Below are 27,605 nucleotides of genomic sequence, written 5' to 3' on the forward strand. Positions count from 1 at the left end.
TGTTGCTACATAGTTTTTCTCAGTTGCAATTTTATTTGAATGTTTCTAGATTAGATTTGTTAATTATTCATATGTTTTATAGTTTTCTCAAAGAATCCTCTTTTTTTGCAACGGTGATGACCATATCTATTTGTGTATTTCCCAATTAACTAATTCTGCCATTCCCTTAATTCTGTCATTACCCCATTACCATATTTATGTTTAACTTTTCTAAAGCTTTAATTTCCTGGTTATTTATGTCTTTATTTGCATTGGGGTTACTTTTTCTGTTGTTTAATCAGCCTCTGTTAATCTTTACCAGCCTGGTTAAAATGATGGATCCTGGAGTTTGACTGCCAAATTCGGAACCCCCACCTCACCCTGCCCCACCCAGCCCCAGGCCTGGCCCGTGCAAACTGAGCATAAGATCTTCTGATTTCCACTTCCTGTTTTAGGACATGAAATAATAATAATATCTACCTCGTTAGTGTGGTGTGAGGATTAAATGAGTTAACTCATGTACTATGATGCCTGGCAGACAGAAAATGCTCCATGGATGTCAGCGATCATAAACAGCATTTCTCCTCCATCTGTTCTTTCGTTGTTTCTTTGGAATTCCTGTCCTCATCAGGTTAGATCTCAGGGATTAGTCTCCAGGTCTCTCAGCTTTTACCTCCCAGTCTCTAGCTGTGTGGTTTCTGTTTTGTTTTGTTTAATTTTTATTTTCGGTTCCAGAGTACATGTGCAGGTTTGTTATGATAGGTAAAGTCGTATCACAGGGGTTTGTTGTACAGATTATTTTGTCACCCATGTAGTAAACCTAGTACCCAATAGTTATTTGTGGTACTGTCTCTCCTTCATCTTCGAGTAGGCCCCAGCATCTGTTGTTCCCCTCTTTGTGTCCATGTGTTCTCATCATTTAGCTCCCACTTTTAAGTAAGAACATGCAGTATTTGGTTTTCTATTCCTGCATTAGTTTGCTAAGGATAATAGCTTCCAGCTCCATTCACGTTCCTGCAAAAGCCATGATCTCATTCTTTTTTTATGGCTGCATAGTATTCCATGATATATATATATGTACATACATGCAGCCAACAAGCATATAGAAAAAGCTCAGTATCACTGACCATTAGAAAAATGTAAATCAAAACCACAATGAGATACCATCTCATACCAGTCAGAATGGCTGTTATGAAAAAGTCAAAAATAACTACACTGCTGGTGGGAATGTAAACTGGTACAGCCGCTGTGGAAAACAGTGTGGAGATTCCTTAAAGAACTAAAAGTAGAACTACTATTTGATCCAGCAATCCCACTACTGGGTATCTACCCAGAGGAAAAGAAGTCATTATATGAAAAAGATACTTGCACACGCATGTTTATAGCAGCACAATTCGCGATAGCAAAATCATGGCACCAACCCAAATGCCCATCAGAGTGGATAAAGAAAATGTGGTATATACCTGTGTATATGATGGAATACTACTCAACCATAAAAAAGAATGAATTAACAGCATTTGCAATGACCTGGATGAGATTAGAGACTATTATTCTAAGTGAAGTAACTCAGGAATGGAAAACCAAACATCGTATCTTCTCACCGATATGTAAGAGCTAAGCTATGAGGACACAATGGCGTAAGAATGATATGATGGACTTTGGGGACCTGGGGAAAAAGGTGGGAGGGGGGCAAGGGATAAAAGACAACAAATATGGTGCAGTGTATACTGCTGAGGTGATGGGTGCACCATAATCTCACAAATCTCCACTAAAAAACGTACTCATGTAATCAAATACCACCTGTACCCCAATAACTTACGGAAAAATAAAATCAAAAAAATAAATAAACTTTGATAAAGGTTGCAAAAGACAACTGAAGTTGCTACATAGATCTAAAAAAAAAATGACAGATGCTGGTAAGGTTGGGGAGTAAAGGGAACACTCCTATGCTGTTGGTGAGAGTGTAAACTTTTTTTTTTTTTTTTTGAGACGGAGTCTCGCTCTGTCACCCAGGCTGGAGTGCAGTGGTGCGATCTTGGCTCACTGCAAGCTCCGCCTCCCGGATTCACGCCATTCTCCTGCCTCAGCCTCCCGAGTAGCTGGGACTACAGGCTCTCGCCACCATGCCCAGCTAATTTTTTTGTATTTTTAGTAGAGACGGGGTTTCACCGTGTTAGCCAGGATGGTCTCAATCTCCTGACCTTGTCATCCGCCCGCCTTGGCCTCCCAAAGTGCTGGGATTACAGGCGTGAGCCACCCTGCCCGGCGAGAGTGTAAATTAGTTCAACCCTTGTGGAAGGCAGTGTGGCCATTCCTCAAAGAGCTACAAACAGAACTGCCATTCAACCCACCACTCCCATTACTGGGTGTATACTCTGAGTTTTTGTTCTGTGCAGACCAGCTGGTAATTTCAGAGTGTCTGTGAATCTGCATATTTGAAAATCATGCTTTTTAGTTTCTGGGGGTCTTTGGTGTACTCTGGTTCCACTCTTTGGGAGCACATACTCCTTTTGTTTGTTTGTTTTTTGAAATAGAGTCTCTCTCTGTTGCTCAGGCTGGAGCGCAGTAGCGAGATCTTGGCTCACTGCAAACTCCACCTCCCGGGTTCAAACGATTCTCCTGCCTCAGCCTCCCAAGTAGCTGGGATTACAGGTGCCCACCACCACATCTGGCTAATTTTTGTGTTTTTAGTAGAGACTGGGTTTCACCATACTGGCCAGACTGGTCTCAAACTCCTATCCTCAGGTGATCCTCCCGCCTCAGCCTCCCAGAGTGCTGGGATTACAGGCGTGAGCCACTGCACCTGGCCACCCTCTAAGTTCTTACCTACATCTTCTTTCTTTAGTTGTAGCCAGTGGGAACCAAGTGCTTCGAAGGCTCATTGGGTCACCCTGTCTCTGGTCACTGAGACAGGGTGAGTTGTCATTTCTGAGACTGAAGTGAGTTGTCATTTCTCTTCCTGGCTGTAGATTTCCATCCGCCTTCTCTGCCAAGTCAGGGCAAAGGCACACCAACGGGTTGGGGGAAGTTCGGTGGTTTTTGTGTTCACCTGACCAGAAACAAGGGTGCCTCCTTCCTGAGGTCAAGGAGGAAGCCCCCTCTCTTTAGGGAACATCCCACCCAGAAGCAGGAGACACGGGCTATAGAGCAGTTTTTCTTTGGGTAGTCAGTAGTCAGTGAGGTCAAGATCATCACCCCCAAGCCCCAATCCCCCCAGAGCCTGCTGGAGTAAACAGGTGTGGTCCTTTCTCGGGGAGCTTCCTGGAGAAGGTGTAGATCCTCTGTATCCTCTCTCTACCTTCCCTCCAGAGACCTGCCTGCCCTGGCCGGTGTCCACTCCAGAGGCGACTTGCCGGGACAGCAGATCGGGAGTTCTCGCTATTGTATACTCACAGCCCCTGAACTCCGCATTTGCTCCATTTTCTAAATGGTTATTGCTGCCACACAAGAAAACAATTGATTTTTTAAAATGTTTGTCCAGGACCCAGCCACTGTTAGTAAAGTCCCGGAATTACAATGGAGTCATTTCTCTTTTTCTAGATAGACAATCATACTATCCCCTGAGTAGCGATCATCTTGTCTCACGAATTCCTTCAGTCATCTTTCTCACTTGTATCTCAAGTCATAATATTGGCCAGAACACGGCGAACAACATTGAATAAAAATGATAGCGAGCGTCCTTAGGGCATTGCTTATTTCAATGGAAATTCCTCTGGTGTGGGAGAATATGCTTCTGCCTTGAGGTAGATCACTCTTACTTTGTCGAGAACGGATTATTCTTGTCCTCGTTCTAAAAGGTCCTGAAGGAATCTTATATTTTCCCCAGCACTGTTTGCAGCTTCCATAGAGATCACCAAACTTTTTATTATGTTATTGATTTGATTTCATATATGGATTGATTTTTCTAGTGTTAAATTGTACTCAAGTCCTGGAATGATCTGTACTTGGCCATGGTCAGCTATGTTTGGAGCATATTTTAAATTAGATTTTCCAGTTCCAGCTTTAGGGTTTTTGCATGTGAGATGTGTTGGTTGGTTTTCTTTTGCGTATTTTTGTATGAGACTTATGTTAACTTTTCCACTTTTTCTTCATCCCGGAACAGTTAATTTAACATGAGGAGTGTCTACTTCTCAACAACAGGAAAGAACTCAGATATAATTTTTCCTAATTTGAGAAACTTTTCAGGTATTTTTAAAAAATAGTTTATCAGTTTTAGAAATCTGATTTCATTGTTTTTCTGCATTTTCTTAACTCAATACTAATGAATCTTTTTTAAATAAAGTCATTGGTTTCACAAAAAATCTAAAATAGATTAGCTTTTGGTTATACAAAGTACAGTATTTTATCTCTTCTATATTTGTGGCTGCATAGTTTTTCTCAGTTGTAATTATATTTTCTTCTTTTTGGGTTAGATTTGTCAATCATTCATATATTTTATAGTTTTCTCAAATAATTCTGTTTTTTGATAAAGCGCATATATATTATTTGTGAAGTTCCCGATTAACGAATTCTACCATCACCATAATTATATCATCACCCCATTATCTTTGTGTCTAAGTTTTCTAAATTTTTTAAAGAGTTTTCTTTACAAATAATAAAATATTATTTATTTGTGTATTTATTTATGTATTTATGTATTTATTTATTTATTTATTGTGGTGGAGTCTTGCTCTGTCACCCAGGCTGGGATGCAGTGGCACAATCTCGGCTCACTGCAACCTCCACCTCCCGGGTTCATGCGATTCTCCTGTCTCAGCCTCCCAAGTAGCTGAGATTACACCCTGCTTGGCTAATTTTTGTATTTTTTTAGTAGAAACAAGGTTTCACCATGTTGGCCCAGCTGGTCTCGAACTCCTGACCTCAAATGTTCCTCCCACCTTGGCCTCCCAAACTTTGCTGGGATTACAGGCGTGAGCCACCAAACCCAGCCCAAAATAATGGAATTATCTTAACGCTATGAATTACCTCTGAGAATAACTTTGATTAATACCTACATATTTGAGTTATGTAATTTTCTCACTGTCGTTTTCTTTAAAAGTTGTTGTCTTGCATTTGTATTCTTCATTGATCAGGAGAGTGGTTTCCATTTCAGAGTGATCTAGGGCTCTCTGCTTGAATGTTTACTATAATATTAAATCCTAGTTTCTTTGGTTTTGAGTAGGAGAATGAGGTTTGTATATTTCAGCTTTGAAAAATTAGTTGTTTTTTTTGTGTGATCTAGTGTATAATCCTGTTTTTATAAGTGTTTCATGAATGTTTTAAGAGGTATAGCCTTTTTTTCCTACAGCATTCTGTATATTACCTCTTATTTTACCATGTGTATAGCTAATAATCTAATAATTGCCATTGTACTGCTGAAATTCTTATCTTGAAAGAGAACATGGCATAATGGAAAGAAAAGAATGTTTTAGAGTGAAGGTAAATCAGGGTTCAAATCTGAATTTTATTACAATTAGTGGCATAATCTTGTACAGGTCACCTAATATCTGAACCTCCCTTATGCCTTATTAAAACAGGAACATCAATTAATACCTACCTTCGGCCGGGTGAGGGGGCTCACTCCTGAAATCCCAGCACTTTGGGAGGCCGAGGCAGGCGGATCATTTGTGGTCGGGAGTTCAAGACCAGCCTGACCAGCATGGTGAAATCCCCGTCTCTACTAAAAATACAAAAAAAAAAAAAAAAAAAAAGAAGGTATAGCCAGGAGTGGTGGCACAAGCCTCTAGTCCCAGCTACTCGGGAGGCTGAGGCAGGAGAATCACTTGAACTTGGGAGGCGGAGGTTGCAGTGAGCCGAGATTGTGCCCTGCGCTCCAGCCTGGGTGACAGAGTGAGACTCCATCTCAAAAAAAAAATTAAAAAATAAAAAGGAGTAGGTGCCGGGGCTAACGCCTGTAATCCTAGCACTTTGGAAGGCTGAGGCAGGTGGATTACATGAGGTCAGGAGTTCAAGACCAGCCTGACCAACATAGTGAAATCCCATCTCTACTAAAAATACAAAAAATAGCTAGGTTTGGTGGCACATGCCTGTAATCCCAGCTACTTGGGAGGCTGAGGCAGGAGAATTGCTTGAACCCAGGAGGCAGGGGTTGCAGTGAGCCAAGATAGTGCCACTGCACTCCAGCTTGGGCAACAAGAGAGAACTTTCATCTCTAAATAAATAAATAATACCTACCTTTCATTGCTGTCATATAAAGTAAAATAGCTTAACAATATGCTTGCCCTGTAGTTCATCACGGTGAGTGATGTTATTAGTATGTGCTTATTTGATCTGCTATTGATTGATAGCACGTGAAAGTCTTCCCTTTCTTAGCTCAGAAAAATTGTCTCATTACTATACCTTCTAGTATTCTCGGATCCTTGTGTCTTTCCCTCTCGTAAAGTTCAAGTCTCCAATTTCTGTGTTTCATGTGTTATCTTTCTCTCTCATTATTTTACTTCTTTTTTATTTTCCCTGTCTAGACTAGGTCAGGGCTGTAGGTTATTGATATGATTATCTGTGCTGCTGCTGTTGCTATTTATTCTGCTATGGGAGTTGTTCTTTTCCTACCCCAGATAATATGATATCATATTTTCTGACTGGGTGCAGTGGCTCACACCGGTAATCCCAGCACTTTGGGAGGCCAAGGTGGGAGGATTGCTTGAAGCTGGAAGTTCTAGAGCAGCCTGAACAACATAGCAAGACCTTGTCTCTACCAAAAATACTAATAAAATAAAAGTAGCTAGGCATGGTGGTGTGCGCCTGTAGTTCTAGCTACTTGGGTGGCTGAAGTGGGAAGATTGCTTGGGCCCAGAAGGTTGAGGCTATAGAGTGCTATAACCATGGCACTGCACTCCAGCCTGGGCAACACAGCGAGACCCTGTCGAAAGAGAGAGAAGGAAGGAAGGAAGAAAGGAAGAGGAAGGAAGGGAGGAAGGAGGAAAGAAGGGAGGAAGGAAGGAAGGGAGGAAAGAAGGCAGAGAAGGAAAGAAGGAAGGAAAGTAAGGAGGGAGGCAGAGAAGAAAGGAAGGAAGGAAAGAAGGAAAGAAGGGAAGGAGGGAGAGAGGAAAAAGGGAGGCAGAGAAGAAAGGAGGGAAGTGAGGGAGGGAGGAAGGAAGGAAGGGAGGGAGGGAGGGAATGAAAAGGAAAGAAATTATATTTTTCAAAAAGCACTTATGTTTACCTCTATAAAATTAATATACTAATATGCTATTTTAAGCAACATGAGGAGTATAGGAAGTTGAAGTGTATAAGTAAAAAGTTCATATCATGCAGATTTCAACTTTTCCATTACACAGTGGCTTCCCTTTCTGCCCTTCCCAGCTCCTGTGTCCTACCCCGTCCCTGTTTTTTCCTTATCAAGTCACCTGCAGGCGCTACTCTACTCATACATGGTGGCCCTTAAAACACATACCCCAAAAACAGAAATTGAAAACGATGATTAAAAAGAGATATGGGCTGGGTGGGGTGGCTCACGCCTGTAATCCCAGCACTTTGGGAGTCTGAGGCGGGTGGATCACTTGAGCTCAAGAGTTCAAGCCCCGCCTGGCTAACATGGTGAAACCCAGTCTCTACTAAAATACAAAAATTAGCCAGGTGTGGTGGCATGTACCTGTAGTCCCAGCTACTTGGGAGGTTGAGGCAGGAGAATCACTTGAACCTGGGAGGCAGAGGTTGCAGTGAGCCAAGTTCATGCCACTGCACTCCAGCCTGGGCAACAGAGCAAGACTCTGTCTCACAAAAAAAAAAAAAGAAGCAATATGAATGAATGAAGCCTTCGATATCTGTGCCCACACTGTGATGGATGCTTATGAGCATCTCTTACTTTGCTCACATCGTGGAGACCACTGCCCCAGACAATATCCAATTTCCCTGCATTTTCCTTCTGCAGCATTTTCCCCTTTTTAACACACACACCCTTGTGAGTCCTTGGTTGTCTGTGCTCCCAGCTGAACTCTAATTTCCTAGAAGACAGTATCCACGTGGTCCCTGTTCACTGCAGTATCCCCAAGGCTAAGCACGATGGCTGCCACATCAGGGGTTTGGGTAAATGTTTACTGACGTGAGTTAGAAGTTGCAGTTTCCTGCCAGCGCATCCCAGGGAGGCTTTGACTTTGCTGGTGCATTGTCATTGTTCTTGCTTTTTCTCCTCACTGAAGCCAGACTCTATTTTCTTTTTTCTATTTCATCTTATTGAGACAAGGTTCTGCTCTGTTACTCTGACTGCAGTGCAGTGGTGCCATCATAGCTCACTGCAGGGTTTAAGTCCTGGGCTCAAGCAATCCTCGTGCCTCAGCCTCCCAAGTAGCTGGAACTACAGGTGCTCACCACCACACTCAGCTAATTTTTTATTTCTTTTGTAGAGATGGCATCTTGCTATGTTGTCCAGGCTGGTCTCAGACTCCCAGCCTCTCACCTCAATCTCCCGAAGTGCTGAAATTACAGGTAGCCACGACTCTTGGCCTCCTTCCACTCCTGTTTCAGCCTCTTGTATTTTCATTTCATCTTACTATGTCTATACAGACTCTTATTTATGGAAGGCTTTCACTGGCCATATCTAACACAAAGCAGGTGTTTCTTCCCCTTTCTTCTCTCTGATAGTGAATAATTTGGAGGGGTTAATTTTGTCTTTGTACATTGAAGGGCAATGCTTGCCTTCTCTGCTGGATTAAACCTTACGATTCCCCACTAGTTTTCAATTTTATTTTATTTTATTTTATTTTATTTTATTTTATTTTATTTATTTATTTTGAGACAGTTTCACTCTGTTGTCCAGGCTAGAGTGCAGCGACACAATCTTGGCTCACTGCAGCCTTGACTTCCCCGGGTTCCGGTAATTCTCCCACCTCAGCTTTATGAGTACCTGTGACTATAGGCGCATGCCACCATGCCCAGCTAATTTTTGTATTTCTTATAGAGACAGGGTTTTGCTAGGTTGCCCAGGCTTGTCTAAAACTCTTGGGCTCAACCAATTCTCCTGCCTCGGCCTCCCAAAGTGCTAGGATTATAGGGGTGAGCTACCGCACCTGGCCTTAGTTTTCAATCCTTTTTTTTTTTTTTTTTTTTAAGAGGGAGTCTCGCTCTGTTGCCCAGACTAGAGTGCAATGGCACGATCTCGGCTCACTCAACCTCTGCCTCCCAGGTTCGAGTGATTCTTCTGCCTCAGACTCCAGAGTAGCTAGGATTACAGGCACCTGCCACCACACCTAGCTGATTTTTGTATTTTTTGTAGAGACAGGGTTTCACCATGTTGGCCAGGCTGGTCTCGAACTCCTGACCTCAGGTGATCCATCCGCCTCCACCTCCCAAAGTGTTGGGATTACAGGCATGAACCACCACATCCCGCCTCTCTACAAAAAAATTTAAAAATGAATCAGGCATGGTGGTGTGTGCCTGTAGTCCCAGCTACTCAGGGAGGCTGAGGCAGGAGAATTGCCTTAGCCTCAGAATTGGAAGTGCAGTCAGCTATGATTGTGTCACTGCACTCCAGCCTGGGCAACAGAAAGAGACCCTGTCTCAAAAAAAAAAAAAAAAAAAAAAAAAAAAAAAAAAAAAAAAAAAGAAAAGAAGAAGGAGGAAGAAAACTGGAGCCTGTGGAGCCTATGGCTCCCACTCATTGCATTACTTTCTGGTGCTGGAACTTCTCCCCATGTAATATGCTGGGGTTGTTCCTGCAACTCAAGGTCAAAACAGAGGCACCAAGAAGGGAGAGGAAATGGACAAAACGGAAGGGGGACAAGATGCCAGACTTCCTGGTAATCCAAGCACACATAGTCAGGAGCTGGCTGTCTGGGTGCCTTGATTTTGCAGACCTGGGTCTCCCAGCTTGGGGCAGGCAGCGTATGCTGTTCACGCCACTTCCTACCCTTTCCTGGCAGGTGCTTTCTAGTAGTGCTTGCAGAGACCACCAGCTTCACTTCTCCATCCGCTTCACTGGAGCCATGCTGAGTGTACGTTTCCCAGATTCGTTCAACTGGATGACTATCTTCAGCTTCTAGGACCGCTGTGACTTTGTGTCTTTTTCTAGTTTCATGGAGACTTCCATGAGAAGTTGAGCAAAAACGTCAGAAATTGGTATCTCCGTGCCTCTTAATCCTGAAGTCAAGATTGTTCTGCAGTCATTGCATCCGTATTCTCAAAACGCCTAACATATTTCAGATCAGAAGTTTTAGGCTGTGGCTGGGTGCAGTGGTTCACGCCTCTAATCCCATTGCTTTGGGAGGCTGAGGTGGGAGGATTGCTTGAGGCCAAGAGTTGGAGATCGGCCTGGGAAACATAGCGAGACCCCATCTCTTCAAATAATTAAATAAGTAAAAAATTAGCCAGGCCTGGTGGTGCACACCTGTAGTCCTGGCTACTCAGGAACTTGAAGCAGGAGGTTCGCTTGAACCCAGTAGTTTGAGCCTGCAGTGAGCTGTGATTGTACCACGGCACTCTAGCCTGGGTGACAGAACAAGACTCTGCCTAAAAAAATAAATAAATAAATAAATAAATAAATTTAAGCTGCAATTATTCTCTGAAGGTTAAAAAATACCCTGCAACCATCGAGTAGATAGAAGGTGAGGTTTGATGCAATTGAGAGGCCTTTTTCTGTCTTGCCTGGATACTTTCTCTTCCATATGGATCCCTGAGGGAGGCATGTGTATAGGAGAAGTTAGAATGGGAAATAAAGCTCCCCTTTATATCTGCCTTGCTCAGCTGCCATCTCCCCGTGCAGAAAAGAAGACAGGGGTAAGGTGGCTTGTCCTACTCTGAGGAGGCTGGCTCTGGATGAACCTACCACATAGGTGAGAAACACGACCAGAAATGGGCTTCAGCTCTGAGCACAAACTTTTAGCACATCCTGGGAGCCAACCCCATCTGATTTGCTCCTGCTGTTCTGCTCTTTGGAGGAGAGGAGAGAGAGGGGACAATAGCAGCACTAGGAAGTGCTGCCCCAACTCTTGTATTCACCCCTGATATGGTTTGGTTGTGTCCCCACCCAAATCTCATCTTGAACTCCCGCGTGTTGTGGGAGGGACCTGGTGGGAGGTAATTGAATCATGGTGGGGGTGAGGGGACTTACTCGTGCTGTTCTTGTGATAGTGAATAAGTCTACAAGACCTGATGGTTTTAAAAAGAGATGTTCCCCTGCACAAGCTCTCTCTCTTTGCCTGCTACCATCCATGTGACTTGCTCCTCCTTTGCCTTCCGCCATGATTGTGAGGCCTCCCCAGCCATGTGGAACTGTAAGTCCAACTAAACTTCTTTCTTTTGTAAATTGCCCAGTGTCAGGTATGTCTTTATCAGCAGCATGAAAACGAACTAATACAACCCCATTACCTCTTTTTTATTTAAGAGACAGGGTCTCACTCTTGTCCAAACTGGACAACTGCAGCCTCAAACTCCTGGGCTCAAGCGATCCTTCTGCCTCGACCTCCAGAGTGGCTGGGACCAAAGCATAGGACCATCACACCTGGCTAAGTGTTTTTAAAATTTTTTGTAAAGATGGGATCTGGCTATGTTGTCCAAGCTGGTTTCAAACTCCTGGCCTCAAGCTATCCTCCCGGGTCAGCCTCCCAAACTATTGGGATTCTAGGCATGAGCCACCATGCCTGGCTTGATTTTCCTACTCTGCTATGGTTAACTGATATTTTTCATTCTAATCTAAAGTGTACATAAAAGCATTTTTTTCTATTTTTATTGTTCTGCATTATGTAATACATATAAAAACTTTGTGCTTATTGTTCCACTCCCCTGGGAAATGGGCTTCCTGGGGGTGCTGGACTGGTGAAGGCAATGAACCTCTCTGGGTTGTCCAGACCTTTATTTAACTTTGACCAGCCGTGTGGGAATAAGGTAGTTCAGGAACTAGGAGAGCCTGCTGAATGTAAAATTCCATGAACAGAAGCAGAGAATGACGAGACTGTGCTAGTTCTTTCAGAATAACAGCAGCACCCTTGCACTGCACAGAGTTAAACATCCCAAATCTGGAAGGACCCTACCTTGTGTCACCAGCAGCTGCAAGATCTATATTAGGGCCTCTGAACCACGAGAAGCCATGCATCTATTCCTGCTCTAGGTCGAAATGTTTATTTCTATAAATTTTTGTGGCCTTGGCTCAATGACTCAGGAACTCAGAATGAGAGTGGGGGTGTGTGCGGAAGTGTTGGCCTAGCAAGATATCCTTAGGATGGCACATTTGCAAGGCTGGCCCTTAGCTGCTTTCTGGAAAATTGGAGTTTTGGAGGGGTCCCACCATTCCTAAAACTCTTAAGAGTGGTTCATCATGGCCTGTTTGTTCAAACAATATGGTTTATGCTAAGCACCATTTTCCTTTTGGGAGTCTTATTTATTTATTTTTAAGAGGTAAAGTCTCACTCTGTTGCCCAGGCTGGAGTGCAATGACACAGTCAGAGTTCACTGCAGCCTCAACCTGCTGGCCTCCAGCAATCCTGCAGCCTCAGCCTCCCAAAGTGCTGGGAGTATACGTGTGATCCACTGCTCCTGCCCCTGTTTGAGTCTTGAATTTGAGTACACGCCAGGCAGAGAGTGCCAGCATGACCAGCCCCCGGTGAAAACCCTGGACATTTATTCTCTAGTGAACTTTCCTGGCGGGCAGCATTTCACATCTATTGACACTACTCGTTGTTAGGGGAGTGATGCCTGTCCTGTGGATGCCACTGGGAGAGGATTCTGAAATCTTGAGTCTGGTTTCCTCTAGATTTTTGCCCCACACTCTGGATCTTTTAGATGATTGTGTGTTGTATTCTTTCTTCGTAATAAATTATAGCTACACATACAACTGTATGCTCAGCCTTGGGAGGACTTGTACCAAACTATTGAACATGGTAATGGGTCTTGGGTGTCCCTCCAACACATGGCCCACCCACCTAACGTGAGATACCGCCAATGCATAACCCATCTGAAAGCCTGCAGCCCCCTTTGAACCAAGTTGCTACTCCTGAGTCCCTTTTATAAAAATTCTGGTGCTGCTGTCAGGGCAAGAACATGATTTTTGCCATCTTACTATTCTGTGTTAGTCTGTTCTCAGGCTGATAATAAAGACTTACCCGAGACTAGATAATTTATAAAGGAAATAGGTTTAATGGACTCATAGTTCCACATGGCTGGGGAGGCCTCGCAATCATGGCAAAAGGCAAGGAGGAGCAAAGCCACGTCTTACATGGTGGCAGGCAAAGAAGGAGAGGCCATGTGCAGGAGAATTCCCCTTTATCAAACCATCAGATCTCATGAGACTTACTCACTGTCTAGAGAACAGCACAGGAAAGACCCACCCCCATGATCCAATTACTTCCCACTGGGTCCCTCCCATGACACGTGGGAATTATTGGAGCTACAATTCAAGATGAGGTTTTCGCCAGGTGTGGTGGCTCATACCTGTAATCCCAGTACTTTGGGAGGCTGAGGTGGGCAGATCACCTGAGTTCAGGAGTTTGAGATCAGCCTGGCCAACATGGTGAAACCCTGTCTCTACTAAAAATACAAAAATTAACTGAGTGTGGTGGTGCACACCTGTAATCCCAGCTACTTGGGAGGCTGAGGTGGGAGAATTGCTTGAACCCAGGAGGCAGAGGTTGCAGTGAGCCGAGATCGCACCACTGCACTCCAGCCTGGGCGACAGAGCCAGACGCTGTCTCAAAAAAAAAAAAAAAAAAAAATTGGGGTGGAGACACAGCCAACACATATCACACCCCGATCCCCTCACTCCGGTAATTGGCCCCACAATGTTCCTTTCTCAGTCTTCATCCTACTTGGCCCTCTGTGGCATTGAACATTACTAGAGACTAACCACCTGCCCTTGATTGGAGGTCTCCCTTGATCTCTCAGGCACCTGCCTTTCTCTTGGTTCTCTTCTCAGACTATTTTGTTCCCATTGTCCTTCATCTCCTGCCTCTTAACGTGGAGTGTAATAGGATATCAAAAGGGCAGTCTGTTGCCTCAATTTTAGTCCCTAAAGCTGAAGAATAATATAGTAGATGCCAACTTTTCCTCCTAGAAGTACATGCTAGACCACCCCCAAGCTAAGATGGCATCAGCTATGCTGCCATTATCCTATTGTTCTTCCTCATCTTTGTGTATCAGTGTGCTTGGGCTGCTACATCAAGATACCACAGACCTGGTGGCTTCATCAACAGAAATTATTTATTTATTTTTTGGTAGTTCTGAAGGCTGAAAGCCCAACCTGAAGATGCTGGTTGGGTTGGTTTCTACTGAGGCCTCTCTCCTTGGCTTGCACATGGCCACTTTTTGCAGTTCTGAAGGCTGGAAGCCCAACCTCAAGATGCTGGTTGGGTTGGTTTCTACTGAAGCCTCTCTCCATGGTTTGCACATGGCCACGTTTTCTCAGTGTCCTCACTTGGACATTTTCTCTGTGCATGTGTGCGTATGGATTAAGGCTCCACAGTTATGAGGCAATTTAACCTTAATGTCTTCATTAAAGGCCCTGTCTCCAAATACAACCATATTGGGATTTACCTATGAATTTGATGGGACCCAATTCAGTCCATAACCCTTTTTAAATTTAATTTATCTGTATTCAATTAATTTATTTTTTGAGACAGTCTTGCTTTGTTGCCCAGGCTGGGGTGCAGTGGCATGATCATAACTCACTACAGCCATGACTTCCCAGGATCAAGCCATCTTCCTGTCTCAGCCTTCTGAGTAGCTGGGACTAAAAGCACACACCATCACGGCTGGCTATTTTTTTTTTTTTTAACTGTAATTTTTGTAGGGATGAGCTCTCACTATGTTGCCCAGGCACAACACTCCTGGGCTCAAGTGATCCTTCTGCCCCAGCCTCCGAAAGTGCTGGGATTACAAGCATGAACCAGGGATTTATGGGCATGGGATTAATTCTCAGGGTGGGGAAGGGGTGTTTTCTCATTCAATTTGAGCTAAAGGTGTTTCCTAAGAGCCATTTGTAGAGATTGACTTCTGATTGCTGCAACATAAAGCATACAGCAGCTTATGTTTGAGCCATCTGCAAAAAGTTTAAAGGCCTGGGCTGGGGCTGGAGCTGCTGTTGAGTTTAATAACCAAGCAGAACAGGAGACGGTTGCCTTTGGAAGAGCTGCCATCTCAATGATACATGGGACAATGGAGGAGCCTGCTTGGGGATGTTTTGAGGACCTCCTAGAGTGCTAATATTGCCTCAGAGGAGGGAGAGACCTTCAGAAGCCCAGAGGTTTGGAAGGACATTTTCAGTAGCCAAAAGTGGGAGAGGCCCGGGCCCCCCTTTTCCCTTACTCTTCCAAGTCTATCCAACTATGGTGTGGCTAGAAACCACAGCTGCACGGTGGGGAAGAAGGTGGACTCAATAAGAGTGGTGGTGGTGGGGGAAACCTTGATCTATTCCTCTTCCTCACTCTAGGTTTACTAGCCCGGGTCAAGCCCAGGTACAAAAGAGGGAAGGTGTTTTCTTTCAATGGAGGGAAGTCTGTGGTTATGTGGTTAGTAGCCTGCACGGGATCTTTTATTATCTAAAAGTTACTGGATGACTTTTGATTCCTTAAGAGTCTATAACAAAGCCATGGGACCAGCCCAGTGCTCTCTTCAGGGAACGATATGAGACAGGGAAGCTTGAACAGGGAGTTGTGAGAAAGAGCAAAGTGTTTCTGCTTGCACCCTGTGGAGTCTAGCTCATCCAACACGCCACCTACACAGCTGCTCCTCATAGTCCTCTTCTCTTTCCTGCCTTGCTCCTTTCCTTCCTTTGCTCTTGATGAGTTCATCTGGCTAGATACAAACAACTGAATTCACTGTTGAGTTTTTAAATTTTATTTACCTTTTGAACAGGTAAATGACTCCACAGGGTGCAAGCAGAAACACTTTGCTCTTTCTCACAACTCCCTGTTCAAGCTTCCCTGTCTCATATCGTTCCCTGAAGAGAGCACTGGGCTGGTCCCATGGCTTTGTTACAGGCTCTTAAGGAATCAAAAGTCATCCAGTAACTTTTAGATAATAAAAGATCCCATGCAGGCTACTAACCACATAACCACAGACTTCCCTCCATTGAAAGAAATGCAGTACAGAGGGTTTCAGCCTTATTTTACCCAGCCCCTATTCAAGATGGAGTTGCTCTGGTTCAAATGCCTCTGACACTAGCACTCTGGGAGGCCGAGGTGGGAGGGTGGCTTGAGGTCAGGAGTTCAAAGTTACAGTGAGCTGTGATCACACCATTGCACTCCAGCCTGGGTGACAGAGCAAGGCCCTATCTCAAAAAAGAAAAAAAAATAGATGCTAGGTTGATGCAAAAGTAATTTCAGTTTTTGCCATGCTGATGGAATGGGAATTCTGGAGTCCATGGAAGGCTTGAAACTTCCAGGAGAAGGCTTGGGGGTGGCGTAAAGGTAGCTCCCCATTCCTCACCTACAGCACTGTTCTTGTGTTCCAGGAAGCTGTGCATGCATTCCAGGAGCAGCGTGCACACAATTTGTGAGAACTCGGTTAAATAAAAACATCCTGTCCTCCAAATACCAGGGACCTGTGTTCTGATCACTGATCAGTGGTTCTGATTACAGAGGTGCAGACAAAGAGGCTGGAAGCCATTGCTGGTGCACCTGGCCCCCTGTTGCAAGCCCCTCCCCCTCTGATTGAAGTTGCTTTCAGGAGATTTTAAGGTCCAGTGTCCTGTCCCTCCACCCCCCTCCCCCGACTTCCCCACTTTTATTTTCCCTCTTTGGGGAGCCAGACATTAAGGAGTAGGACATTCAAAAGCAATTGCCTCTACAAGGAACACTAGAAAGTGACTACACAGGCCCAGGGAAAGGTACAGGCACAGAAAAGACCTGAGAAGACATTCAGTTTAGTCAGATTGATCACTGGCATAGAGACAAGATATTCAGGCTTGGGTGGTAAAGGCAGCTCCCCATTCCCCACCCACAACCCTGTACTAGTGCTTCAGGAAACTGTGTATGAATTCCAAGAGTAGCTTGCACACAGTTTCCGAGAACTAGGTTAAATAAAAACATCCTGTCCTTCAAATATCAGGGATCTGTGTTTTGATCACTGATCAATGCAGTGTTTGCTTCCTCTGAACCTTGATGAGTTCATCTGACTGGATACAAACAACTGAATTCATTATTTAGTCTTTATATTTTATTTATTTTTTGAACAGTTAGTAAATGATATGGTTCAAATACCAAAAGTTATGAAAAGATATTTAAGGCTAGGCAGGGTGGCTCACACCTGTAGTCCTAGCTCCTAGCACTTCGGGAGGCTGAGGTGGGAGGATGGCTTGAGGCCAGGAGTTTGAGGTTACAGTGAGCTGTGATCACACCATTGCACTCCAGCCAGGGTGACAACCAAAAGAGTAAACAAAAACTAAAACAATACAAGTAAATCAAAACAAATAAAAAATGACAAAGTAATAACAAAAAATAAATCCTTGGGAGAAGGGAATCTGATTTCCAGAGATACCACTTGTTACATTAACATATCCAGTTTTCTGGCCGGGCGCGGTGGCTCACACCTGTAATCCCAGCACTTTGGGAGGCCGAGACGGGCGGATCACTAGGTCAGGAGATCGAGACCATCCTGGCTAACACGGTGAAACCCCGTCTCTACTAAAAAATACAAAAAACTAGCCGGGCGAGGTGGCGGGCGCCTGTAGTCCCAGCTACTCAGGAGGCTGAGACAGGAGAATGGCCCGAACCCGGGAGGCGGAGCTTGCAGTGAGCTGAGATCCGGCCACTGCACTCCAGCCTGGGCAACAGAGCGAGACTCTGTCTCAAAAAAAAAAAAAACATATCCAGTTTTCAGCAAAAAAAAATCACAAAGCATAAAAGAAACAAGAAAGAATGGCCCATTCAAAGGGAAAAAAATAAACAGAAGCTGCTCCTGAAAAAGACCTGATGGCAGATCTACTACACAAAGAATAAAGAAAGACATTAAGAAAGTCAAGAAAATAATTTTGAAGTAAGTTGAAATATCTGTAAAGGGACAGAAAACCTAAAATGAAACGTAAGAGAAATTCTAAAGCCGAAAAGTATAATAATGGAAATGAAAAATTCACTAGAGGGGTTCAAACAGGCAGAAGGAAGAATCAGTAAACTTGAAGATAGGACAAAGGAAATTACCAAGACTGGAAAAAAATAGATTGAAGGAACATGAACAAAACCTAAGGAATCTGTAGGATACCATCATGTGGGCCAATTGATCTATTGTGGGAGTCCTGGAGGAAGAGATCATAGAGGAGGGGATAGAGGGAATATCTGAAGAAAGAATGGTTGTAAACTTCCTAAATTTGATGAAAAACATTAATATAAACATTCAAGGAGCTTGACAATCTCCAGGTAAGATGAACTCAAAGAGTCCCACAGCAAGACACATTATAATCAAACTTTCAAAAGACAAAGACAAAGAGAGAATCTTTTTTTTTTTTTTTTTTTGAGACGGAGTCTCGCTGTGCTCCCAGGCTGGAGTGCAGTGGCGTCATCTCGGCTCACTGCAAGCTCCGCCTCCCAGGTTCACGCCATTCTCCCGCCTCAGCCTCCCAAGTAGCTGAGACTACAGGCGCCCGCCACCACGCCCGGCTAGTTTTTTTTTTTGTATTTTTAGTAGAGACGGGGTTTCACTATGTTAGCCAGGATAGTCTCGATCTCCTGACCTCGTGATCCACCCGCCTCGGCCTCCCAAAGTGCTGGGATTACAGGCTTGAGCCACCGCGCCCGGCGAGAGAATCTTTGTAGCAGTAAGAGAGAGGCACCTCATCACATATGAGATCGTCAGTAAGATTGTCAGCGTGTTTCTCACCAGAAACTTTGGATGCGAGAAGGCAATGGGCTGATATATTCAAAATGATAAAAGAAAAAACATCCCGGTCAATCAAGAATCCAATATCTAGCAAAACTGTCCTTCAAAGGTGAGGGAGAAATTAAGACATTCTTAGATAAACAAAATATGAGGGAGTTTGTTATGACTAGATTTGCCCTGCAACAGATGCTAAGGGGAGTCCTTCAGGCTGAAATTTATGGACACTAGACAGTAACTTGAAGCTGTGCGAAGCAATAAAGATCACAATAAAGGTACAATTATGTGGGCAATTATAAAAGCTAATATTATTGTAACATTGGTTTGTAACTCTACATTTTGTTTTCTATGTAATTTAAGACTAATGCATTTTCAAAAATTACTAGTTTATGGTTTTGGCCATGTAATGTATAAAGAGGTAATTTTGTGACATCAACCATTGAAAGGAGTGGGAATGGAAATGTAAAGGAGTAGTATTTTTGTATGTTATTGCAGTTAAGCTGGTATAAATCCAAATTAGAGTGTATAACTTTGGTATATTAAATGTAATCCCCATGGCAACTACAAAGAAAATAGACATATACACAAAAAGGAGATGAGAAAGGAATTTAAATGTTTCACTACAAAAAGATCAACTACACACAAAAGAAGACAGCAATGCAGGAAATAAGGGACTAAAAACTTTAAGGCATATGGGAAACAAATAGGAAAATGACAAAAGTAAGTTCCTCCTTATTAGCCTAAAAAAGGAAGGAAATGCTGGCATAGGCTACAACATGGATGAACCTTGAAGATTTTATGCTACTTGAAATAAGCCAGACACAAAAAAGACATGATTCTACTTGCATGAGATAGTTGGAGTAGTCAAAATCCAAGAGAGAAAGTAGAATGGTGGTCATCGGGGGCTGGAGGGTAGGAGCAATGAGGAGCTATGGTTTCATGGGTGGGGGTTTCAGTTTTGCAAGAAGAAAAGGATTCAGAGGATGGATGGTGGTGGTAATGGTTACACAACATTATGAATGCATTTAATACTAGACCTGTACACCTAAAAATAATTGTGATAGTAAATTTTATATTATTATGTCTATTTTACTGCAAGAAAAAAAGAAAAGGAGCTGTCATGAGAACACGCTCTACTATTCCTGTGCCCCACCTGCCAGATGTGCCGATGAATAAATTGCTATTATTAGTTTTTGGGGAGTGGGTATGTGTCTGGATATTTTTACATAAATATTTATGCAGAGAAATCAGACTATATATTCTCCTTGACCTCCCCGTTTTTTTTTTTGTTTGTTTGTTTTGGTTTTTTTGTTTGTTTGTTTTTGTTTTGAGAGGGAGTCTCGCCCTGTCGCCCAGGTTGGAATACAGTGGCGCTTTTTGAGACGGAGTCTGGCCCTGTTGCTCAGGCTGGAGTACAGTGGCGTGATATTGGCTCACTGCAAGCTCCGCCTCCCGGGCTCACACCATTCTCCTGCCTCAGCCTCCCCAGTAGCTGGGATTACAGGCGCCCGCCACCACGCCTGGCTAATTTTTTTGTGTTTTTAGTAGAAGACGGGGTTTCACCATCCTGTTAGCCAGGATGGTCTCGATCTCCTGACCTCGTGATCCACCCACCTCAGCCTCCCAAAGTGCTGGGATTACAGGCGTAAGCCACCGTGCCCGGCCGACCTCCCTGTGTGTTTTTTTTTTTTTTTTTTTAACCAAATTGTAGCATACTAAAATACAGTTCTATACCTTGCTTCTTCAACTTGAGAAGCTATCTTGAAGATCTTAGAGATCTTCCCATAGATCCTGGAGACTTTTTTTTTTTTTTTTTTTTTGAGACAGAATCTCACTCTGTCATTCTGTTGCCCAGGCTGAAGTGCAGTGGCATGATCACAGCTCACCACAATCTCCGCCTCCCAGGTTCAAGCAATTCTCATGCCTTAGCCTTGTGAGTAGCTGGAATTACAGGCATGCACCACCATGCCTGGCTAATTTTTGTGTTTTAGTAGAGATGGGGTTTGCCGTCTTGACCAGGCTGGCCTCCAACTCCTAGCCTCAAGTGATCTGTCTGATCGGCCTCCCAAAGTGTTGAGATTACAGGCGTGAGCCACCGTTCCTGGGCACATCCTGGAGACTTTTAAATCCACATTTTTTAGCTGTCAGGCACTCCCTGACACCAGGCACTCCCTGACTCCCTGACTGCACCTCAAAACCAGCATTTCCCCAGCACGTCCTCCTCCTGACATCTTTGTTATTCCTAATTAGTTTCATTGTCCCTTCGGTGTTGCAAACCAGACACCTCAGCGTCACTCTTGCCTCCTGCTCTTCCTACCCTTCCAGTCAGTTGCCATGTCTCGTCAGTTCCATCTGAAATGCCCTTTTCTTGTATCCAGTCTTCTCCAATCCCCATCCTCCACACTGGCTGCCTTCCCTATTGTCTTAACTAAGACCCCTTCCCCAGTCAGCTCTGCCCCATCCAGTCCAACCTTCATACTGTCCCCAGATTGATCTTTGGTGAGCAAAGGTCTGGCGCTTTCATACCCAAGCCTGGGCAGGTCCTACTGACTCTGCGTCGAAGATGAGCCCCTCAGCCTGCCTTAACCTTCTGGGCCCAGCTGATCCTGCTGTCTTCCTATGGGGATCCTCTATCCAGCTTGAAGGGTGATCGGTCACCTTCCCTCCTTCCTAGCATCCTCACCCTTGCTCAGGCCACTCAGCTCATCTCCCTTTGCAGTTCATTAGAATCCTTCCCTCTTTTAAAGGCTCACTGCAAAACCGTGGAGAGTGACCTCTCTGGACCCTGCGTTCCTGACTTTGTCCTGCCTTAGCACAATGCTTTGAGGTCAATTACAGCACTCCCTTGATTCTGCCTTGGGTAATGGATTGCAAGCCCCTGGAAGCTAAGCTGTGCCTTATGCTTTGGGGATTTAGTCAACTAATTTGAATGGAGTCTCAGATAGACATTTTTTCTTGTCTCCTTGTTACCCTTTGAAGCCCACCGATTTTTCCTGTATATTCCTCTCTTCCCTTTTATTTTGCAGTGATTTTTTTTTAGGATTATTTTACCTCCTTGTGAGAATTTCGCCTGGTTGGTCTTAATGAATGTTGTACAGTCCTGGCACTCCTGCAGCTTCCTGCCCTAGTTCAAGTTCATTACTTTGACTCACATAGCAGTGGGAAACCACGAGACGCAGTCCTTGGCAGGTTAGCTTTCTGTGCTTCTTGCTAAGTGGATCATGATATTTGGAAGCTGGAGAAGGGAAAATGAGGCCTGGTCGGAGTGAATTACATTCTTTCTTTCTGCAGCTACTTGCTCGTTCAAGAGTCATAAAAGAAGTTAATCAAAGTTTTTGCATTTAGAACCTCCTGAATTCCATGGAAGATTGCAGATCTGGGAAGAGGGTTACCTTTGTCTTTTGGGGTTATGTGATTCTGTAATGGCAGTTTGATGGGACCCTGCAGGGCCTGGACAGGTTTTGTTCATCAGACCAGTTCTTTTCTGGTGGAGGAGGTTTCAGACGTGTGCAGGGTTCTATGTGAAAGACCTGAATCCCCTCCCTGACAATGGAGCACCCGTAGAGAATTACTAAGATCCTGACTGCAGTCAAAGAGGAGATTTGAGGAGCATCTGTTTAGACAATTGCCATTTGCATTAAAGCCCTTGATAGCCATCTATCCCAATTTCCCACTAACTTCCTTCCTAAACGCCCAGATAGGAAAACACACTATAACTCTCAAGCTTTGAAAAGAGCTTGAGATCCTGTGATCCTATGCCAGGACCAAGAGCTGGGGTCTCTGATGTCAAGGGAAGGCAGTACAATATTGGGGTTAATACCAGGGTTCTGGTCGGGTGCAGTGGATCATGCTCGTAATCCCAGTGCTTTGGGAAGCTGAGGTGGGAGGATCACTTAAGGCCAGGAGTTCAAGTCTAGCCTGGGCAACATAGTGAGACCCTGTCTCTACAAAAAAATTAAAAATTAGTCAGGAGCCGGGTGCAGTGGCTCACGCTTGTAATCCCAGCACTTTGGGAGGCCAAGGCAGGCGGATCACCTGAGGTCAGGAGTTTGAGACCAGCCTGGCAACGTGGTGAAACCCCATCTCTACTAAAAATATAAAAATGAGCCGGCCATGGTGGCGGGTGCCTGTAATCCCAACTACTCGGGAGGCTGAGGGAGGAGAATCACTTGAACCCGGAAGGTGGAGGTTGTGGTCAGCTGAGATCGTGCCATTGCACTCCAGCCTGGATGACAGAGTGAGAGTCTGTCTCAAAAATAAATAAATAAATAAAAATGAAAAATTAGCCAGGCTTGGTGGCAAATAATGGTGGTCCTAACTACTTGTGAGCCTGAGGTGGGAGGATCACTCGAACCCAGGAGTTCAAAGCTGCAGTGAGCTATGACTGCACCACTGCACTTCTGAGTGAGAGAGTGAGATCCTGTCTCTAGAAAAACAAAAAACAAAGCAATTATGGTTCTGAGCTGAGCCCCCACTCTGCCTCATGGTAGCTGCATGGCTTTGATATAGTTATTTTTAACCTCTTCTTTTCTAAGTTTTCTCATTGATAAAATGTGGAAGGGGAGAACCTATTTATAGTGTTGGCATGGAATTAAACAAGGTAATACATGTAAAGCCCTGAGCTCAGTGCCTGGCACATAGCAAGTATTAAATAAGTGGTTCCTATTACTTATTATCACTCTCTGAAATGATGAAGAATGGCCTCTGGTGGCTGACCTGAGATGCAAGAGCTAGACCACAGGGAGCCATTTAGATTTCAGTTTGACTCTGTGTACCTGGTGCCGTAGCACTCCCTTGGTAAGAAAAGCCGGGATCAGGAGACAGTGATCCAGACAGACCATGTCAATGAGTGACCTTTTGAAAGGCCATAAAAAGCACAGGCAGACTGCTGGGGCTGGAATCTCGGCTCTACTCCCTGCGTAAGTTTCTGCAAGCTACTGAACCTCTTTGGGCCTCAGTTTTCTCATTTGTCAAATGGGCAACAGGAAGATGTAAATGAGTTAGCAGAGGTCCCAGCACTTTGGGAGGCTGTGGCAGGTAGATTGCTTGAGGCCAGCCTGGGCAACATAGCAAGACCTCGTCTCTGAAAAAATTTTAAAAGATTGGCCAAGAGTGTTGGCATGCTCTTGTAGTTCCAGGTGCTCCATAACCTGAGGCAGGAGGATCGCTTGAGCCCAGGAGTTTGGGGCTGCAGTGAGCTATGATGGCGCCACTGCCCTCCAGCCTAGGTGGCAGAGCAAGACCCTGTCTCTAAAAAAAAAAAAAAAATCATATGTGGGTATTTTAAAAAACCATGTCCACTGTATTGTGTGTGCCCAGTAAATGTTAGATAGTATTATGATTATCAGGTTTCCTGGACCTTGCTTCAGCCTGGCAGCTTGGGAATGGTTTTTAGGGACTTAGTGTAAAACCTACCTCTGAGATTCTACTTGTCTCCGTTCCCCTGAGACTGGGGTTGTGGGGGCATACAGATCAGACTTCTGGGTACAATGCTGATAACTTTTGGGGCATATTCCCAGCCCTGTTTGTCTGTTAAATTAAAATCTGCTAAAGAGGTCATTTCCATAGTCTAAATCGGAATAGAAACTTCATGTTTACCAGTAGGGTTGGCACAGAATTGTGGATTAGAAGGAAGAGTCTTCATTTACTGAAGGTCTGCAGAAAATGTGCTGTGTCCTTACATACTTAGGAACCAGAGCTGAGAACTATTAGGAGACAGCTAGAGATACGGGAGACCTACCCTGATTAGTCCTCCAACCGTGGGCCTGGAGAAACCCCCGTTTCCTCATTGAGTAACAAAGAGATTGTATAAGAAAAGAAGACTGTTTTCCCGATACTCTCATGCTCAAGACCAAATAGACCAAAGTGTGGGTTTTTCTCCCTCACCAAGCAATTCCCCAGTTATCTGCAAACACTGGACTGGATGTCCTACAATTAAATTGAATTCTGTTACTATCTGTTACTATCTACCTGAAGTTAGCATTATTTGAGGAGCACCTGTTTAGACAATTGCCATTTACATTAGGTCCCTCGGGTCAAGGGCTCAGTCCCACAAGATTGCTCCCACTTAGGACACCATTTCAAAGTCCACGTGGCCTCCTGTGCTTCTGACCACAAATCACAGGTTTCCTCCTTGGGTTCATTCATTTAGTGGAGCAGTTCACAGAATTCAGGAAAGCACTTTACTGATTATTACCCATTTATTAGAAAAGAATACAACTCAGAGAAAGCCAGAGAGGCATAAGGTAATAGGAGTGGTACATGGAGCTTCCATACCCTCTCTGGGAGCACCATCCTCCCAGCATCTCTGTGTGTTCACCAACCTGAAAACTCTCTGAACCTCATACATTAGGGACCTTTATATGGAGGTTTCATCGTGTAGGCATGATTGATTATTAACCCAATCTTCAGCTCATCTTTCCTCTCTGGAGGTTGGGGAGATGGGGCTGAAATTTCCAAGGTTCTAATCATGGTTTGGTGTTTCTGGTGATTATCTCCCACTGGAAGCCCACCAAGAAGTGCTTCATTAGAACAAAAGACATTCCTGTCACCCAGGAAGTTCCAAAGCATTTAGGAGTTCTGGCCAGGAACTGGGGTCAAAGACCAAATATTAGAACAAAAGATGCTCCTTGCACCCCTATCACTTACAGAATTATAAGTGTTTTATGAACTGTGTACCAGGAAACAGAGACAAAGATTTCTATATCTATATCTATTATCTGTCTGTCTATCTATATGTATGTATTTGAGATGGAGTGTTGCTCTTTCACCCGGGCTGGAGGCCAGTGGCATGACCTCAGCTCGCTGCAACCTCCACCTCCCAGACTCAAGCGATTCTCCTGCCTCAGCCTCCTGAGTAGCTGGGATGACAGGTGTGCACCACCACACCCAGCTAATTTTTGTATTTTTAGTAGACACGGGGTTTCACCATGTTGACCAGGCTGGTCTCAAACTCCTGACCTCAAGTGACCCACCCGTCTCGGCCTCCCAAAGTGTTGGGATTACAGGCATGAGCCACTGTGACTGGCCAATATGCATTTCTTATTATAAATCACAGTATCACAAGCAAAAAACACGTATCGACCAATCTGGGATTCCAAATGTCCTCTCCTAAATGACTGGAAGCAAATACTTCCATGATCTGGACCTCTTCTGCCAAGTCACGTGTACTCCACGCCATAGTTAGCCCTGCCCGTAGGATCCTAAGTGCCCTTCCCCGTCGCTTCTTCTCTGGCCAACAATTTGGAATAGCAAATGAGCTGCTCCCTTTGCCAGGACCAGGATGTGTTTCAGAAGCATCGTTTCTGCTTGTCAGCTTTTGGTCTGTAGTTCCCAGCCAAGTGCACCATCTGTGAGCTCTGCCTGGTGCTGTGATGATTTGGTACAGAGCTCCATGTGGACCTGTGAAATGCACCAGTTCCAAACTGCTGCGCTCCCTGCACCCTGAGGCAAGGTTTCAGAGAGGTGGGTGGTCTCGCTTCTCCTCCTACCTTGAAGGTGCAGTGTTCAAAGACGGCCTCATTCTCCTGGTGCTGGCAAGCATGGGTTTTGCCACATCCTGTAAACTGTGAGATTCCCAAGTGGGAGGGAAAGGTGCCCGTTATATCATGGTCAGGAGCTTAAGTAGCCCGGCGGACATATCTTAGATCAGGTCTCATGTGTTTTTTTGTTTGTTTATTTGTTTTTTGTTGTTTTTTTGTTTTGTTTTGAGACAGGGTCTCACTCTGTCACCCAGGCTGGAGTGCAGTGGTGCCATCTTGGCTCAATGCAACCCCCGCCTCCCAGGCTCAAGCGATTCTTCTGCCTCTGCATCCCACGTAGCTGGGACTACAGGTGCCTACCACCACACCTGGCTAATTTTTGTATTTTTAGTAGAGATGGGGTTTCACCATGTTGCCCAAGCTGGTCTCAAACTCCTGGCCTTAAGTGATCCACCCTCCTCAACTTCCCAAAGCGCTGGGATTACAGGCATGAGCCACTGCATCTGGCCCTCATGACGTCTTTGCAAAAATTTAGATCCACGTCCTTGAGCTTCTAAGCCTGTATGAACAGGTGGACCTCACTGTGGGTGCAGATAGTGGGATGACGCCCACTGCTGATAGACCCGCATTCCAGAGGGAGTACCTAGGAAAAAGAACCACAGTACTTGGGGCATCTGCTAGTCCAGTGCTTCTTAACCTTCCTCTTCTTTCTTTAAATAAGCACCACCCAAGAGCCTTTTCAGATAGGCATTTTTCCAGTTGTCCCACCCCCTTGAAATTTTGTACAGATACACTGTGTATTATGTACTGTGCCCTAGGAGAGCCACAAGCCTTTGTAATATCTAACATTGGCTAATGTTATTTTGTTCCCTAAGAATCCATTTTAACCCCATTGTTGGTGATACTGTCTCTCTTGAGAATGCATAATTTAGTCTGAGACTGGTCATCCGGCCCCATCTATAACCAGGGGAGGTGATTTGGGCTGAGCAGAGAGTTCCTGCATGTGTGTAACAAGCATGTCTATCCAAGACGTGGAGCCACATGGAGTTAGCTTTCAGAGGTGTCAAATTCTAGTAGACTGGGCCATTCTCTTTTCCCTCTAGCTTTCTACTTTTCACTTTTACAAACACTGGTTGAGTATCTATCTGTAGGCAAATATCTTGTTCTGTATTCGAGATAATGTTGTTTTGTTTTTTCTTTAAAAATGAAGTTATTAAGGTCAGGTATGGTGGCTCATGCCTGTAATCCCAGCACTTTGGGAGGCTGAGGAAGGAGGATCACTTGAACCCAGGAGATCAAGACCAGCCTGGGCAACATAGCAAGACCCCCCTCTCTATTTTTTTTTCCCCAGACGGAGTCTTGCTCTGTCGCCCAGGTGGGAGTGCGGTGGTCTTATCTCGGCTCACTGTAACT

The 27,605-nt window shown here is 44.5% G+C and overlaps 1 protein-coding gene across 4 annotated transcripts in view; it reads left to right on the forward strand.

Annotated features, from left to right (window-relative positions):
• Window positions 1-27,605, forward strand: part of CALN1 (calneuron 1) — a 660,470-nt gene that overhangs the window by 380,029 nt on the left and 252,836 nt on the right. The gene's annotated exons all lie outside the window — the stretch shown is intronic.

This window comes from Theropithecus gelada, chromosome 3 (genome assembly GCF_003255815.1).
Source record: "Theropithecus gelada isolate Dixy chromosome 3, Tgel_1.0, whole genome shotgun sequence".
Taxonomy (NCBI): Eukaryota; Metazoa; Chordata; class Mammalia; order Primates; family Cercopithecidae; genus Theropithecus; species Theropithecus gelada.